General features: G+C 50.4%; 1 protein-coding gene across 1 annotated transcript in view; it reads left to right on the top strand.

The window, feature by feature from the left end:
* The window catches only part of ARK2C (arkadia (RNF111) C-terminal like ring finger ubiquitin ligase 2C), a 100,531-nt gene that overhangs the window by 57,987 nt on the left and 26,925 nt on the right, over nucleotides 1-15,619 (top strand). The window lies entirely within an intron of this gene.

The raw sequence follows: 15,619 nt of genomic DNA, 5'->3' as shown, positions 1-15,619 counted from the left end.
GGACATGAGCTGGAAAGCTGGGGGAAGTGAGGGCTCAGGAAGACTGGGGTCCCCAGGGGCTTGCTCTGTCCTGCTCAGAGGCGAGGGTGAAACCTGCTCCACCAGGCCCTGTCTGATAGTGAGGACCTGGGTCCATTTCCCGGGGAGCCACTTCACCTGCCGCACTGGCCCAGGCATCGCCTGGGGCCTCCCAGCTGCCAGTGGGCTCTGTAGGCCACACCAAACTCAGCGGGTCGGCAGAGAAAATCCAGCTGAAGTCAGAGAGCATCATGCAGCATTCCTCCCACCCTCCGTTTCTCCAGCCACCCAGGGTCACTCAAGGGCATTTTTTTCCTTATTGTGGAATTTTTCAGACCTCAGCAGTGTCATTCAATTAAGAACGAGGGTTCTTTGTATTTAAATTTTACAGTGGAGCCAAGAGCATGATGACACAAAAGGACCTTATGAAACCCCTTGTTGTCTTCTGGACAAAGTGACTGGCCTGTGGTCACCCACCCACTCTGGGCTGGGCAGCTGGACCTCACCTGGGTCAGAGGACAGAGCAGAGGAACACAAGAAGAGAGCTAGGACCCATTCCATCCTGCCGTCTTCCCATTAAACCCTCTTTAACAAATGTCAGCCACCTTCAGGACTGCTCTTTAAATGACTACAAACCATCGCATCAACCCTGGTGCGCTTGAGCCTCTTGGTGGAGCTTCTGGCGTCAAGAGGCCTCAGAGTTGAGGGGGCCTTGGAGGCATCTCCTCCTCTGGTCCCCAGACAGGTCAGGAAGACACATGGGGGTCCAGGAGTCCAGGTGACGACAAGCATCTCATGCCAAAGCAGGGGGCTTTACACAGTGGGAGCATCATCAGTAAGTGTCTGCTCTATACGGGGGAGCTCTCAGTGAGATCTATTTACACAGAAAAAAGATTGGAAACCACAAATCTGATGTAAACTCAGAAAACCTCTCCTCACTACCCAACGAGAAGCTTGGACTGAACTTTTTCTGGGAAAGGTCTCACACACTGTTTGCAAAGCAATTCATTTCTCCCTCCTCCATTAAAAAAAAATAGACTTATTGAGGTATAGTTGGTGTTCAATAAGCTGCACATATTTAAAATTCATGATTTGGTGAGCTTTGACATATGTATATACCAGTGAAAGCGTCTATTCCCTGTTGGTTGACACTTCTTGATCATTTATTAACTCATTTATTAGATCAGCTACTTATTGAGCACATATAATCTTATATTCAGTTAAAACCTGTCTCCCTCTAAATTCTACTCTCCCACGCAGCTTTGCTAGGGGTGCCAGATAAAATACGGGATGCTCAGTTAAAATAGAATCACAGATAAACAATGAATGGATAGGTTTTTGTTTGTTTGTTTGTTTTGTATAATTATGTTTCAAATATTTCATGGGACCTACTTATACAAATATTGCATGTGACACAATTGATAAAAATTGTCTATCTGAAATTCTAACTTGACTGGGCATCCTGTGCTGTCATTTGTTCATGGGCAATCCTAAGCTCCACCCTCTTGAGCAGTATGGAATTCCTGTGTTCCCTCTGCCAAGGGACAGCCTTGCTGACGTTTGATGACAGCTGTTAGTGCTCCCACGTGTTCTGAACTTCCTGGTGTTTCAAAGTGTTGGACAGCACCTCCTCTGGTCTCAATGCCAGGATTTAATTAATGATGTTAAGATTGTGTTAGCCTTTTCGAGTCATGCCCCTGGCTCCTGTTGATCTTGTCACGCTCAAAACCCATGGCTCATGTGCACTTGGGTGCCACCAGGCAGGCCTCCCCTCCAGCCCTTAGGCAGAGGTTTTGAAGTAAGCCTTAGCTTCTCCATCCATGCTGGTGATATTTCGTCTTGGTGGTTTGTCCATGCTTCTTGGCCACTGGAATCTCATGGAAGCCAGAGTCTATCACCTAGCAAAGCATCCATCGCTCCCAGATTAGAATATATTCAAAGCTGATAGACCTGACTCATAAGTCTTCAGTCAGATAACTGGTGGAAATGGGACCAGGTCAAGGCTAGGCACAGACGCCTATGGTGTGCCCTGGAGAGAGTCCCCTCGCCCTCCGTCCCTTCCTGTAGGTTGACATTAACCAGCACTCATTGGGCCAACTCACCTAAGTGTGGTGTCTATTTCCCAGACTATATTTCTCATTTCTATCTGCAAATGTTTCATAACAATCTTCTTCAATTTTCTGATTCACTCATCTCAGTGAATATTTATTGAATGCTTCCTTGTGCGAAGTGCCAGACGCCTGGTGAAGATCAGATCCACGACAACTGGTATTCTGCATCTCCCAAACTAGGGAACCCCCCCTGTTACAAAAGCTCATTCCTTAGGGAACGCTACTGGCCGCCTGGGATTATCAGTCCCCTCTCGCTCTCCCTTCACATTTTAAATGATCACAAACCATTTTAAAATCCATTAAAAATTTGTCACGGTGTTTTATATTCCAATTTAAAGTTTCTGCATTTCATCTTTTTTCCTTGTGGGAAAATTTAAACACGATTTACGGTCTGGAACGCCTGCCCCTCTGCGGTCAGTCTTGATTCCTGCTTAGAAGTGCTCGGGTCACGTCTGCGAGTCCCTCCCTCGTGCTGCACCAGAATTTAATGAAGTTTGAAGATGGAGGTTCAGTGAATGTGCCGAATGGCTCTCCAGCTCTTTTTAACGCAATCTAGTGAATTCTCAGTAATTTGATGGATCTAGGTCAAGGACAGGAGAAAGGGTGACTGACGGAAACTAATACATATTAAGCACTTATTTTGTGTCAAACATGCAGTGCCTTCAGTATTTATTATATTATTTCACCCTCAGCAACTTTGATGAAGTAGGAATTATTAACCCAACTTTTCATTTGGAGAAACTAAGCCTGAGAAGTTCAGAGAAGTTAAGTATGGTGTTCAAGGTCACACAGCTGGGATGGCTGTGTGATATGTGCAGAATTCACATCCAGCTCTGTTTAGCTTTAAAGTCTGTGTTCTTCCCACTGTACTACAGAGCTGAGCTGAACTTGAAGCAAGCATAATAGGGCAAAACACATATTTTGGGGAGATAAGACTCATTATATAATTCCTTTTTACATAGGATCTAACTCATAAAGTGAGTTTTTAATTATTATTTTGAGGAAGATTAGCCCTGAGCCAACATCTGCCGCCAATCCTCCTCTTTTTGCTGAGAAAGATTGTCCCTGAGCTAACATCTGTGCCCATCCTCCTCTACTTTCTATGTGGGACGCCTTTCACAGCATAGCTTGATACGTGGTGCGTAGGTCCACCCCCAGGATCCAAACCAGCGAATCCTGGGCACCAAAGCGGAGCATGCAAACTTAACCCCTATGCCACAGGGCCGGCCCCATGAGTTTATTATTTTTGAACACATCTCTTGTGCACAGTATGGTAGACTGGGTTGTTGCTCTCTGGGACACAGGGAGGTTGAGTGACTTGTTGAGGGTTCCATAGAAGAATATTTAACTGTGGGGGCAGCTGAGAGGTCAGCAATTCTTCAGCTGTGAGGTGATAGCCCTGCCCAGGAATAGCAGTGCCTGTGGGCAGTGTCTGTGGCCAGAGAGGAAATCAGCGCCACCACTGGGAGCCAACAGGCTGGCACCTGGAAGGCGGCTGGCTGGAGTGTGTACGGCAGTGTGGGCCAGGCGGAAGGCGGGGCCAGTGAGGGGCACAGCAGTGGCCCAGCTAGGGACAATGGGGTTGTAGACACAGCTGAGGCGGTGGGATGGAGTGGCGGTGGGAGGGTGGGAGCAGTTGTAGGAGGCGGTGGGGGAAACAGCAGAAGTGGGTGAAGGAGGAAGAGAGAGAGCAAGAGGGAAACTCTAGGAAGGGTCCCAGGATCCTGCCCTGGGCTACAGTCCAGACGAGTTCGGGACAGCCCAAGGGGTAAGACAGATGGAGGAGCAGGTGGGAGGAAATAAATTTGATTTGGATGGGTTGAGGCTGAAGTATATTGGGACACCCAGGCAAAGGGCTTCTTAAGGTCTGGGGCTTTCGGGGGAGATTTCGGGGTTACCGCTATGAGGGCGGCCGTTTTCTAGAGTTATTTGTAGGTAAGATCATCCAGGCAATGAAGCTCTCTACGGAACCAGCATCCCTTCTCCCACCAGGAGTGAGCTTCCACCGGGTCTGTGCACGCCTGTGCACCCTTACACACTCACCCACACATCTTGCACTCCCCTCACGCACACACTTGTATACACTGACATAGTCACACACTCACATGCATACTCATACACACACGCACTCAAACACATTGTGTACACCCATAAACACGACATGTAGGCACACCGACACTCTCTTCACACATGTACTTACACACTCCCTTAATACACACTCCTGCGCTTGTACATATCTGCACATTGACACCCACCTCCACACGTGTGCATCTCAACACATTCACTCACATACACACTCCCCTCATCCACACATTCACACACATACTCCCATGCATACTTATGCATGTTGTGTGCACCCTTTGCCCCTCACACACTCATACAACCCATCCACACACACTCACCGCCACTCACACACTTGTACGCATTTATACACTTAAACACACGCCCTCACACACGTGGGTACCCTTCTTCCTCCCCCACTCCCACTCATAAACCGCTCCTGCTGCATAAAGTCAGCCCCTGCCCAGCCTCCTGGGACGGTGGCCACTATCACAGGACTGAAGGCCCCGGGCAGAGTAGCAGCTCCACAGACAGGTGGTCCGCACTTGGGGCAGCTCCTAACTCCTACTAGCGCCAGCCACAGGTGCTGGCTGGGGCTCACCTTCCGGATCCAAGCTCTGATGAACTTGTGGCCCTTCCGTCCTTCTAAGCTCCAGGCCTCTAGGAAACATGGGACCAGGCTGTCCTTGGAGTAGAACGAAGTGTTGGAACTTGAAGAGTTCATGGGAGCCTCTCATCTGGCTCGTTGTTCAGATGAACCAACTGAGGCTCAGAGAGGGCCTGATGCCGAAAGTCACCCTGCCAGATGGTGGCATGTCAGGGGACTAGAACACCACGATCTGGGAAGCGGAGCTCTCAGGGCCGCCTGGCTGATAGGTTTGACTGCAGAGGGATCAGATGTGAGCCCAAGTGTTGAGGGTGGGGCACAGGGCCCATCAAGAGCAATGAAGCCAGATGTTGGGGGCCCTTATGTTCCCGTCCTGTCCCTGACAGAGTTGCCATCCCTGAGACGGGGCCCGGCTGGTGCCTGGTAGTGGGTAGTGAGGGCAGGTGTCAGGCAGCTCCAGGTGCTGGCCCATCCAGCCCAGAATCCTGATGGTGATGGGGACACATGGGGATAGGGTAGGCAAAGCGTGGTTGTCTTTCCTGGCATCATCCTTGCTCTGTCCCTGAACAGCCTAGTTCCTTTTAAAAATGACTATTTATGGAGCTCTTATTTAAGAGTTACCCAAAACCCTCCTGACCTGACTTTTGCCCCTGCGTCTACCCCCTCTTGAGGGGAATGAGGACTATAAATTGCAACCTACAGCATACAGTTGGGCTTCCTTTGATTTGCCTTGAATTCCCCTGTGTTTGAGATCTATTTGAAGTACTGGGGTTAGCGACAAGGGCTACTGCTTCCCTTTCCAGGGCATGTGCAGCTTTCATCCCACAGGGCGGGGGACCAGCTCTGGCCTAGGCATCCAGCTTCAGACCCAGCCAGCCCTTTGGAGGTACCAGGTTTTCTTTCCCAGCCAGGCTCCTGACATCCCACCCAAGCATTGTGGCTGATGGCTGATGCGGGGGTTAGCTCTTTCTTGCTTGCTCACGTGTGCTTTCTCTCTTTGGCACATATTTTCTTTGTTATTACTATGTGGCTTTATTTCTTTCTCCATTATAAAACCATGTAACAAGAAATTTGGAAAATATCATTCCTAACCCCATCACCCAACAAGGCCATGTTCACCTGTTGGTGTGCTTCCTTCTAGATTTTCTCCCTAGGCAGATGAGGTGTTGTTTAGTTTAGGGTTTTTTTTTTTTTTGAAGTTGAAGGTTAATCCCTTGTAATGCAGAGGCTGTTTCTAGACGTGTGGCTCCAGCAGTCTCTTGCATGGGAAAAAAATGGGTCACAGCTGCTATTCATAGCTGGATTTTTTAAAATTAAGAGCAGAGAAACACTTGCTGGGAGCTGGCGCTGGGCTCTGAGCCTTGAGGCATATCAGGTACCTCCTGCCTGGAAGGAGCATACATTCCAGTTGGGGTAACAAGATCCACCCAGGTAAAAAGCCGGTGACATCACAGGCATTACGTAATCACAAATGTTCTAAGGCTGCTCGGGGAGCCTTGCTTATTGAGAAGCACAGGGATAGATGGTGCCTTCAGGAATCCGGGGTGGCAAGGATCCGGCGAGGTGGTCAGAGAAGCTTTCCAGGGGGAAGTAGGATGGTGGCTGAGCTTGGAGATGGATGTCAGGGTAGGGGATGTATTTCAGATTGAGGAAAGAGCCTGGGGAAATATTTGGAGGCAGGAAAGCTCCAGAAAGTCTGGAGGCCTGGAAGCAGCTCAGTGAAGGAGGGATGGTTGGTGGGAGTTGGATGTGAAGGGTGGTGACTGCCCAGCTATGACATCTAACCTGGAGGGAGTAGGGAACCATGGAGGTAGCTGCTAAAGGTGCTGTGACAGAGGCTGCTGATTCAGGCGAAGGTGAGCAGGAGGAAACATGGGTCTGCTTTAAGGACCAGGGAAGAGGCCACTGAGGAAGTGGAGGGAGGGATCTGCCAAGGAGCAGCCCTTGCCTTGCCATCTCTTGGCACTATCTCCCTCCTGCCTAGAGCTGGGTCTCAGGCAAATCTGACTCGTTTCTGGTTCGTGGCATCTATAATGGCAGCCTGGAGTCAGGGGAACATCTATAGAGGTGAAACGCTCAGCACGCAGAGCCAGACTCCTAGATTCAAATCCCAGATCTATTTCATTACGGCCCACCAGCCAAGACCACCAGGGGCACACCTGAGGCCACACATAGTCAGGTGCATTAGCCTCCTGCAGCGAGCGAGAGCACACGTCATGGGAAACTGCAGGGCACCTCAAAAGAGGGCATTCAAGATGGGGCACTTACGGAGTTTGGGGGCTGGAGTTCATTACAGCACAGTCTTGGTCAGAGTTGGTGAACTAGCGGGTTGCTGGAACAGGCAGAAATCATAACTTTAGAAGCACAGGCCTATTGGGAATTGCTGTCAGATCGGTTTGTCTGTGGTCTTGTCTTGGAACATATGGGTGTGAATGAGCTGGTGTCAAAAGAATTTGAGCTTAGATAGTCTGCGCTGTGCCGTTTATCTGTTTTATGAGTCACTGCACAGGCCTTTTTGCAAATTGCTGTTTCTGTTTCAAGTCTCAGTTCCCTGTTCACTGGCTAGCTGCCCTCAGGGCCGTTTCCCACTTCAAGTTTGTCTGTGGGTAAGTGACTTGCCCTCTCTGTGCCTTGGCTTCCTCAGTGGTTAAGTGGGGGCAATAACAGCCACTACACCATGGAGTCCTGAGGATTACAGGAGTTAATGTAGGTGAAGCATCGAACAGTGCCTGGCACACAGTACGATGTAAATGTCAGCCATCATTAGGACTGGAAGCTGTTAGGATTGAAAAAAAGAATGTTTGATGCTTCTACTGCTCCCAAAGAAAGGAATAATCTACAAGCTTATTTTCCACTTACGGGGGAAAAATGAGGCACAGAGATATGAGGTACCTTGGACCAGAACAGGATGGTGTCCCAGGGAGCAGCCAGCATGGTCTAGAAGAAGCAAGCCCTGTTTGATGGGTATGATCTTCTAGAAGGAGAGAAGGAGGAGGGTCAAAGTATGCTTTGAGGTTTCGGGCACGTCTGCCGGTGAAGGGTGGTGACACCCTCTTCCTTGGGTCAGCCAAGGGCAGGGCAGGAAGGCATGGACTAATGCAATGACACTAAGGGTTTGGATTTCATACAGAAACAATAGTCTGACTCTGGGTCATTAAGTATTGGGGTGGGGAGGGTAAGAGGCCATGGGCTGCTGGCCACATCTGACTAGGGTGGAAACTGTGGTGCAATGGTGGGGCACCTGGACTGGGAGTCAGGTGGCCTGGGTCCTAGCACTGAACCGCCTCTGAGGAGCAGAGCTGTGGCTTTTTGCTACTCATTCTTCACTCTGCGTCTTAGCCTCCCCACTTGTAAAATGAAGGATTCGGAGGGCCTTTCAGACTCCCTGCTGTCTTCACTTCAAGGCATCCTGGAGATGATGGTCATTCTTTCTCACGACTGCACAATATTCCCTGAAAACACATGCCCTATTGATGGACGTTTGGTTGTTTCTAGTCTTCCACATTTAGGCCACCATGCACACTTTGTACATACAGCTTTATGGAGTTGTATACATTTAGCTAGGATGCCGAGTGGAGTTACCCATTGACGGGCGTTGTGCAATTGTGATTTTCATGGCCATTGCCAAATCACTGTCCATGGAAGCTGCACCAAATTATAACCCTACTGCCAAGTTGTGGGCCCTGCTGCGTCAGTTACATGGTGAGGGGCGGTGAGCAGGAAGTCTTGGTGATCCCTCCAATACACCTTCCACCTCTAAGGCTCCCTGATGTCAGGGTCCTGCTCTGCCCCTGCTCCCATTTCTTAAGGCACCAAAAGTTTGGCTGGGCTTGGCTTCTTGCTTCTTCCCTTGAATTTGTTTGTCTGCTCTCCATCTCACCCCAATTAGAGAGAGAGAGTGCGTGCAAGAGAGAATGAGAATGAATGAATGCGAGAGAGTTCCAGGTGTTCAATGTCTTGCCAGTGCTGTGCCAGCAACTGTCGTCATTCCACTTTCTGTGCACACACACCTGGCTTCCTACAGTCGGGGTGGAGGAGGAGGAGGCCAGCCAGCTGTGTTTATAATGGTGAAGGTCAGAACCCCTGGACAGTGAGACCAAAGGGCACAATCGCCATCCATGGTTCTGCTTCCAGCTTTCAGGATGAGGATCATCATTCATTAGTTTAACAAGGCGTCTGATACTTCACGGCAATTTCACACCAGGAAGGTGCTGGTAGGGCCTAGAGTTTGGTTGTGACCTGGAGCCATGCCCGAAAACACTCAAACCGATCACCAATAACTGTCTGTGGGCTTAGCTGAGGGGGATGGCCGATGGAAATCCATCCCAAAGGAAGTGAAACATGACCCAGGGAATGGAAGTGCCACTTGTTCCTCCCATTCTCGCCATTGGCATGGCCAATGAACTCACTTTACGAATTATGTCCTTAATTGTCCAGGCTAATGAAAGCAGTCAGACAATGATCCCTGGATTCTTTACTGTGTGCCAGGTGCTGGCTGTGCCTGGGTGGCAGATGACCAAACCCTGCCTCCATCCTGGGGAAGTTGCTAAGACAAGGCTCCTTGTGACAAATCATAGGGTGGTAAGTGACAAGTGTCAACAAGACAGGAAAACATGCCCTACAGATTCAGGCCCTCCCCTGCCCCCTGACAGCCCTCTTAGTCTGCATTCCCTGCACATCTAATAATTTTGAGAGTGTAATGAAGGGAGAACCAGAGTGTGAAGGAGTGGACAGCTCCCTGGAGAAGGTGGGTGAGGCCCTGTAGGACAGAGCTTCAGCTCTAGCGTTTGCTGACCTAACAGGGTCACTGGCAAGTTGCTTTGGGTTGGGCGAGACGGAGAACCACAGTGGTGTTGGCTGGAGAAAGGAAAGAGACAAGATTTCCTAGGGGGCCTCTGCCCTTGGCCTTGGTGGATGAGATGATGTCATGTAGCCATCATTAACAGGACATGTGCTTCTTGGTCAGTTGATTGTTTCTCACCCTTGTTGTTGAGAGGGGGTTGCATGGGGCCGTTTGCATCTTCTTGCCAACTCCCCTTTCTTACTGGTCCATTCATTTCAACACACGTTTGGTAAGTACCTACTGTGTGCCAGCAGTGAACCAGACAGCAGAGGTCCTGCCTCATGGAGTTATACTTTATGTGTGTCCCCAACTGTGACGAAGTACCCATCCTGGGGAGGGTCACTAGGATCTTAGTGGGGGATCTTGAAAAAGTCTTTGCGTTGCAAAGGGGTAGGCTCTACTGGTGGAATCTCAGGCATAGGTCAGATATTTGGGGCTCTTTGCTTCACCGAGGGGAGGTGTTCAAGGAAACCAGATTCAGTCAGGTAGCTGGGCGTGCCTGAATTATGGCCTAGAGCTGGGCCATGTGTGTACGTAATCTTTACATCCCCTTGGTCCCTTTTCTCCTGGGGGTGGATGCTCCCTGGGAGGGGGAGGGCTGGGGAACCATGGCTTCCAGCTCCCTGGGGTGGCATGGAGGATGCCAGGCTCCCTGGGCTGAAAGCCTCTTGTCAGCGGAGTAATTGGATCTGACTTGCAGCAGGCAGGGAGCGGAGGTACTGGAGTCAGTCGTGCTATTTTTATACGCCCTCTCTTCCTCAAGTGCAGATCTCAAGCTCAGCGGGAGAGCATGGCTCATCTCAGAGCCTGGGGAATCAAAGCGCAGCTCTCCCCACCAGGTTTGAGTCTTCCCCCTCCCATCCTTCAAAACAGATCTCATCTTGGGCAAGCCCCCATGAGTCCTGCCACTGCCACATGCCCGGTTTGGGGAAGGGTGGACTCCAGGGGCCGCGGGGCTGAGGGGACATATCCTAGTTTGGGTTGGCTGTCAAGCTGGCCAGAGGCAGGCCCACAGCCCTGGTCCCTCGGCTGCGTGGCAGTCCCAGAGGCTCACCACTCAGCCTGTAGGCAAACATGTCCCCGCCTGTCTGCCCTCTGCCGCCATCTCTGACTCTTGGTAGCAGCTCACAGCTGCCTGCCAGGCTCTGAAGACAGCAGGAGTCAGAGCAGAGGGCAGGCGTGCTCCTGTCAAGCATCCGTCTGAGAGCTGAGCCCCACACCCTGTAGCCCAGGGTGGCGGAGACGGCTCCCGGGAGGCTGTGCTCTCGGTCACGCTGCGGACAAGGCTGCCTTGTTCCCCTGCTTCTCCTCACTTGCCGCACTTGCTCCCCGCTCGCCCCCGCCTCCAGCAACAGCAGCCTCTGGTTGAGGGGCCTCTGAGCTACAGGTTGGCTGTGAAATGTTCCCCTTCCAGGGGATGCAGGGAAGACACGAAGGGCAAGTGCCAGTGGTCCTTGACTATCACTCTTGGAGAAGGACAAGGCCACCTCGGGCAGGAGCTGCCGTGGAAATGGAGACGCTGTTGGCAGCCCGCACGGAGTGAGTGCCCTCCCTGCTCCAGACGTCACACCTGTGGGCCGGGAATCACTGTGCCTGTTACAGACGAGGACACAGAGGCCCAAAGGGAGCCCCTTGGCCAAGGTGACTGGCAGATCCTCCCTGTCACCATGACAAGGATCGTCGAAAACCCCCAGAATTCCTGAGGCCTTGAATGCAAAGAATGAAGGATGCTCCAACTTCAGACAACACAACCCCGTCTCTGAGATGCTGGAGGGAGCTAAGCCCTGGGGCGCTGTTCAAGTTTACTGCTTTGGGGGACGGGTCTTGAACTCAGTTTTCAAAATTGTTTAAAACATTGCCAGTTGGGAACCCTGCCGGGACCTCCTCTCTCTAGAGTGGAATTAGAATAAGGCGGGCTGCCCCGAACCTGATTCTCAAGTTCACGCCCAAAGCACCTTTTATAAAGCACCGTCACTCAAGCCCAGCCTCATCCAGAAATGGACATGTGGTGACATCCACGGGGCCCTGGGAAGATCCGCTCCACCCCTAAGTATGTCCGCTATTGTCTGTCACTTGGTGTCTGAACTCACACCACTGCAGGGGACTTCCTTTGGCTTTCTAAGGAGTTTTGAGGTATTGGTTCCGAGTGGGGACTCTGGTTTTGGAGTCTACAGAGCTCTACAGAACTGAATCCAGACCCATTTTGTGTTAGCCTTGCAGCCTGGGATATGGCATAGCAAGTTGTCTATTTTCTTCACCTCTCAGTTTACTTCTTCTTCTTCTTCTTCTTTTTTTTTTTTTTTGGTGAGGAAGATTGGCCCTAAGCTAACATCTTTACCAATCTTCCTCTTTTTTTCCCTACCCAAAGCCCCACTGCATAGTTGTATATCATAGTTGTAAATCCTTCCAGTTCTTCTGTGTGGGATGCCGCCACAGCATGGCTTGATGAGGGGTATGTAGGTCTGCGCCCAGGATCTGAACTGGCGAACTCTGGGCCACGGAAGAGGATCATTTGAACTTAACCACTATGCCACCAGGCCGGCTCCTATTTATCTTTATCTGAGGAGAGAGGAGGAGTTGAAACTTGAGGAGAGGCGTGGGAGCAGTTGTGGGAGGCCCTGGGAACCTGGGGTGAAGGAGGTGGGAGGATGAGAAGGGGGACAGAACAACACTGAAGATTGACCACCTTTTCCATTTTGCTATACTTGCACTTTTCATTATTTTATTTTTTAAAACTACTGGGTATATTTTAAAAACCACATAATATATGCACATGGTGAAAAAGGACGCATATATACAGAGAAAAACCACAGTCCCCTCCCTCCCCTGCCCCCAGCCACCCAGGTTCTCTCCCCATGGTGAACCACTATTGTCAGATCTCATGGATCCTTCTAGAAATTATCTGCATATTTACTTTTCCTGAATATAGACTATAATCTAAACCACACAGTTTAATTCAAGATATTGCAGCATCCTCAGGTTCCTCTCACATAAATATTTGTTGTAAGTCTTTAATACCAGGCCTCATGTGAGTAAGTCATTTTACAATCTCCAAGGCACCTTACCACAGCCTATCTTATCTGAATCCATGACAGTCCTGGAGGTAGAGATGGCAACATCCTCATGCCCATTTTGCGGGTTGTGAAGCTGAGGTTCAGAGAGGTTAGGCTACTCGCCTAAGGCCACACAGCATGTAAGTCATTAAGACTAGACACGAATACCGCTTGCCTGACTCCCTGGGCAGATGTATCACACTGCTTCCTTGAGGGAAATACTTAACTCCCCGCTATATTGTTGAGTATAGAGCAGGTATTTAATAAAAAATAATTGACCTGGCTAACCAGCGCTGTGTGTAGGCACTGCCAACAGGCAGGCCTGACTTATCCCAGCAGGTCTCGGGGCAGATTGTGGATACTAAGGCTACAGTTGCCCTCTGTGTGCACACACACACACTCACACACAGCCCGACACCCCTCAGACTCCAGAAGGGCAAACACAGCATGGAGACTGCCTTGCTCCTCACGGCTCCCCTTGCCCAGTGGAGAGGGAGGGCGCACTGTAGCTGGGAAGGGCTGTGAGAGGCCACATAACCCATCAGAGGCCATTTTGCCCCCGGTAAACATCTTCATTTTTGTGCTGTCACAGCATTGCCAATGGGGAGCACGCACTGACACCAGGGCTGCAGGAGAATGCGGGCCTGATCCGGGCCTGACCTAAGCCAAAGGTCTGTGGGGCCTCCAATGAACCTGGAAAATGGGCCTTTATTCTTGGCTTATTGGCGTCCCACTAGCTTCAGATGACACCTGGAGCCCAGGAGATGGGGGCAGGGGCAGGTTCAGGAGTGTCCCTGTGTCTCCTCAAAGTGCCACCTCTTCTGAGCCTCAGTTTCTTCATCTCTAAAATGGGGATAGTCTACATAACTCACTGAGCTGGATGGTTGTGGGGCTGAATTTGGAAAATGCTTTGTAGGAAGTGACGTGATGCACTGATGTTACTGTCAGCATCAGAGAGGGACAGATGCAGAGCTCCTGAGGGATCTGGCTCACCTGGGGTTGAGGGAAGACAAGCAGAGGGGCAGAAAACAGTGCCGAACGAAGCCCTGGACATGGACACGAGCCCTGGACGGAAGTCAGGACGCCCAGGGCTGCACCAGCTGGCTACCCAGGGCTGGAGATTGTCCTCAGCCTTTTTGACTTTGCTGTTGGCATTCTCCCTGCTAATTAACATGTCATGGGGGTGGAGAGGAGGAAAAACTCAAAACAATTGATTTGTCTATTTGCCAGCACATCTGGGAAAAGGCCGGGTGTGGGAGGTCAAAACAGGCTAAAAATCAGTGCTTCACGTTCTCAAGGAAACACATGGATCTGCGGGTTTCTATTCTCTGTGGGTATCGCTGATGAAAGCTCTAGGAAATCAAGGCTCAACTGCAAACTCTCGAGGGAGCAGTGGGCAGAGAGAGAGAGGAAGTATTTAAAGCTCTTTTGGCTTTGTCAGGGGGAAGGTGATTCAGGGACGAGGCTCGTTCATAGGGAGTCAGTTAATAAGTGATCCATCCATCCTTCCTTCCATCCATCCATGCATGCATCTTTCCTTCTTTCCTTCCTTCTGTCCGTCTATCTGTCCTTCCTTCCTTCCATCTTTCCATCTAGCCACCTACCTCGTAAGTACACACTGAGCACGCGGATTCTATCCAGTCCTTTCCTGAGGGCGCTTTGATTGTTGCGGGGAGAGAAGACTAAGATTTTTCTCTCTAAGCATCCAGATTCACATTCAAAACAATGAGAGCATAACTCAAAGTTGAGTTCCCACCTCAGTAAATAGCAGCATCATCTGAATCAGTTCACTTTGTCTGTATTACAACCCCTCCAAAGCCTGGCTTTAAAACAACAATCATTTATTCACCTCATAATTCAGTGGGTTGATAATTTGCCTTGGGCTCAAAGAACTCAGCTGGGAAGTTCTGTGGTCTTGTCTGGACTCCCTCATACATCCAGGGTCCGCTGGGACAGACTTGTCTGGGATGGCCTCAGTGAGGACAGTTTATCTCTGCTTCACAGGGTCTCTCATCCTCCAGTGGGTGAGCCTGGGTTTGTTCATATGGTAGAGGCAGGGGTCAGAGAGAGAATGGGAACAGCAAGGTCTCTTGAGGCCCAGGCTCAGAATGGGCATGGTGACACTTCCAGCACATGCTATTGGTCAAAGTCAGTCACATGGCCAAGCCCAGATTCAAGGGGTGGGGAAATAGACTCAGCCTCTTGGTGGGAGGAGCTACAAAGCCATCTTGCAGGTGTGTATACTAGGGGAGAGGAGGAATGGGGCCCTTTTTGCGTAATGTCAACCACACCATCCTAGTTGCTCAGGACAAAAGATCTCGAGTCCTCCTTGTCCTCTCTCACATTGCACGTCCAACTCATCAGCAAATCTGGTCACCTCTACCCTGGACATATATTTTGGATCTGACCACTCCATCTTCTCTCTGCCCCATTCCCACCCTGGTCCAAGAAACCAGGATCTCTTTCTTGGTCCCTGTTTCTTTCCTTTTGCCCCTGTAGCTTGTTCTCAACACAGCAGCCAGAGTAAGTCACATCCTGTCACTTCTCTGCTCAGACACCCTCCTTTGGCTCCTAATCTCACTCAGAGTAAAAGCCAACATCTCGTAATGGCCAACAAGGTCCTGCACGACGTGTTCCCCTGAGCCCTCAATATCTATCTCACCTAAAGTCCTGCCACCCTCCCCTTCCTCAGTCTATTCTGAGCACACTGGCCTCCTGACGTTCATCCAAATGCCAGACATCTCTTACCACAGGGCCTTTGTACTGGCAATTCCATCTGCCTGGAAAGCTCTTCCACTGATATCTTCATGCTCCACCCTTCCCCTCTCTCAGTTCTTCTTGCAAAGTAACCTTCTCAGCGAAGGCTCTTCTGGCTATCCCATCTAAAATGGAAACATCCCCCTACTCACCCTCCTTCCTTGCTTCA

This window comes from Equus quagga, chromosome 9 (assembly GCF_021613505.1).
Source record: "Equus quagga isolate Etosha38 chromosome 9, UCLA_HA_Equagga_1.0, whole genome shotgun sequence".
Classification (NCBI taxonomy): domain Eukaryota; kingdom Metazoa; phylum Chordata; class Mammalia; order Perissodactyla; family Equidae; genus Equus; species Equus quagga.
Note: the sequence above shows the minus strand (reverse complement) of the source record. Positions and strands in the feature narration are given on the sequence as shown.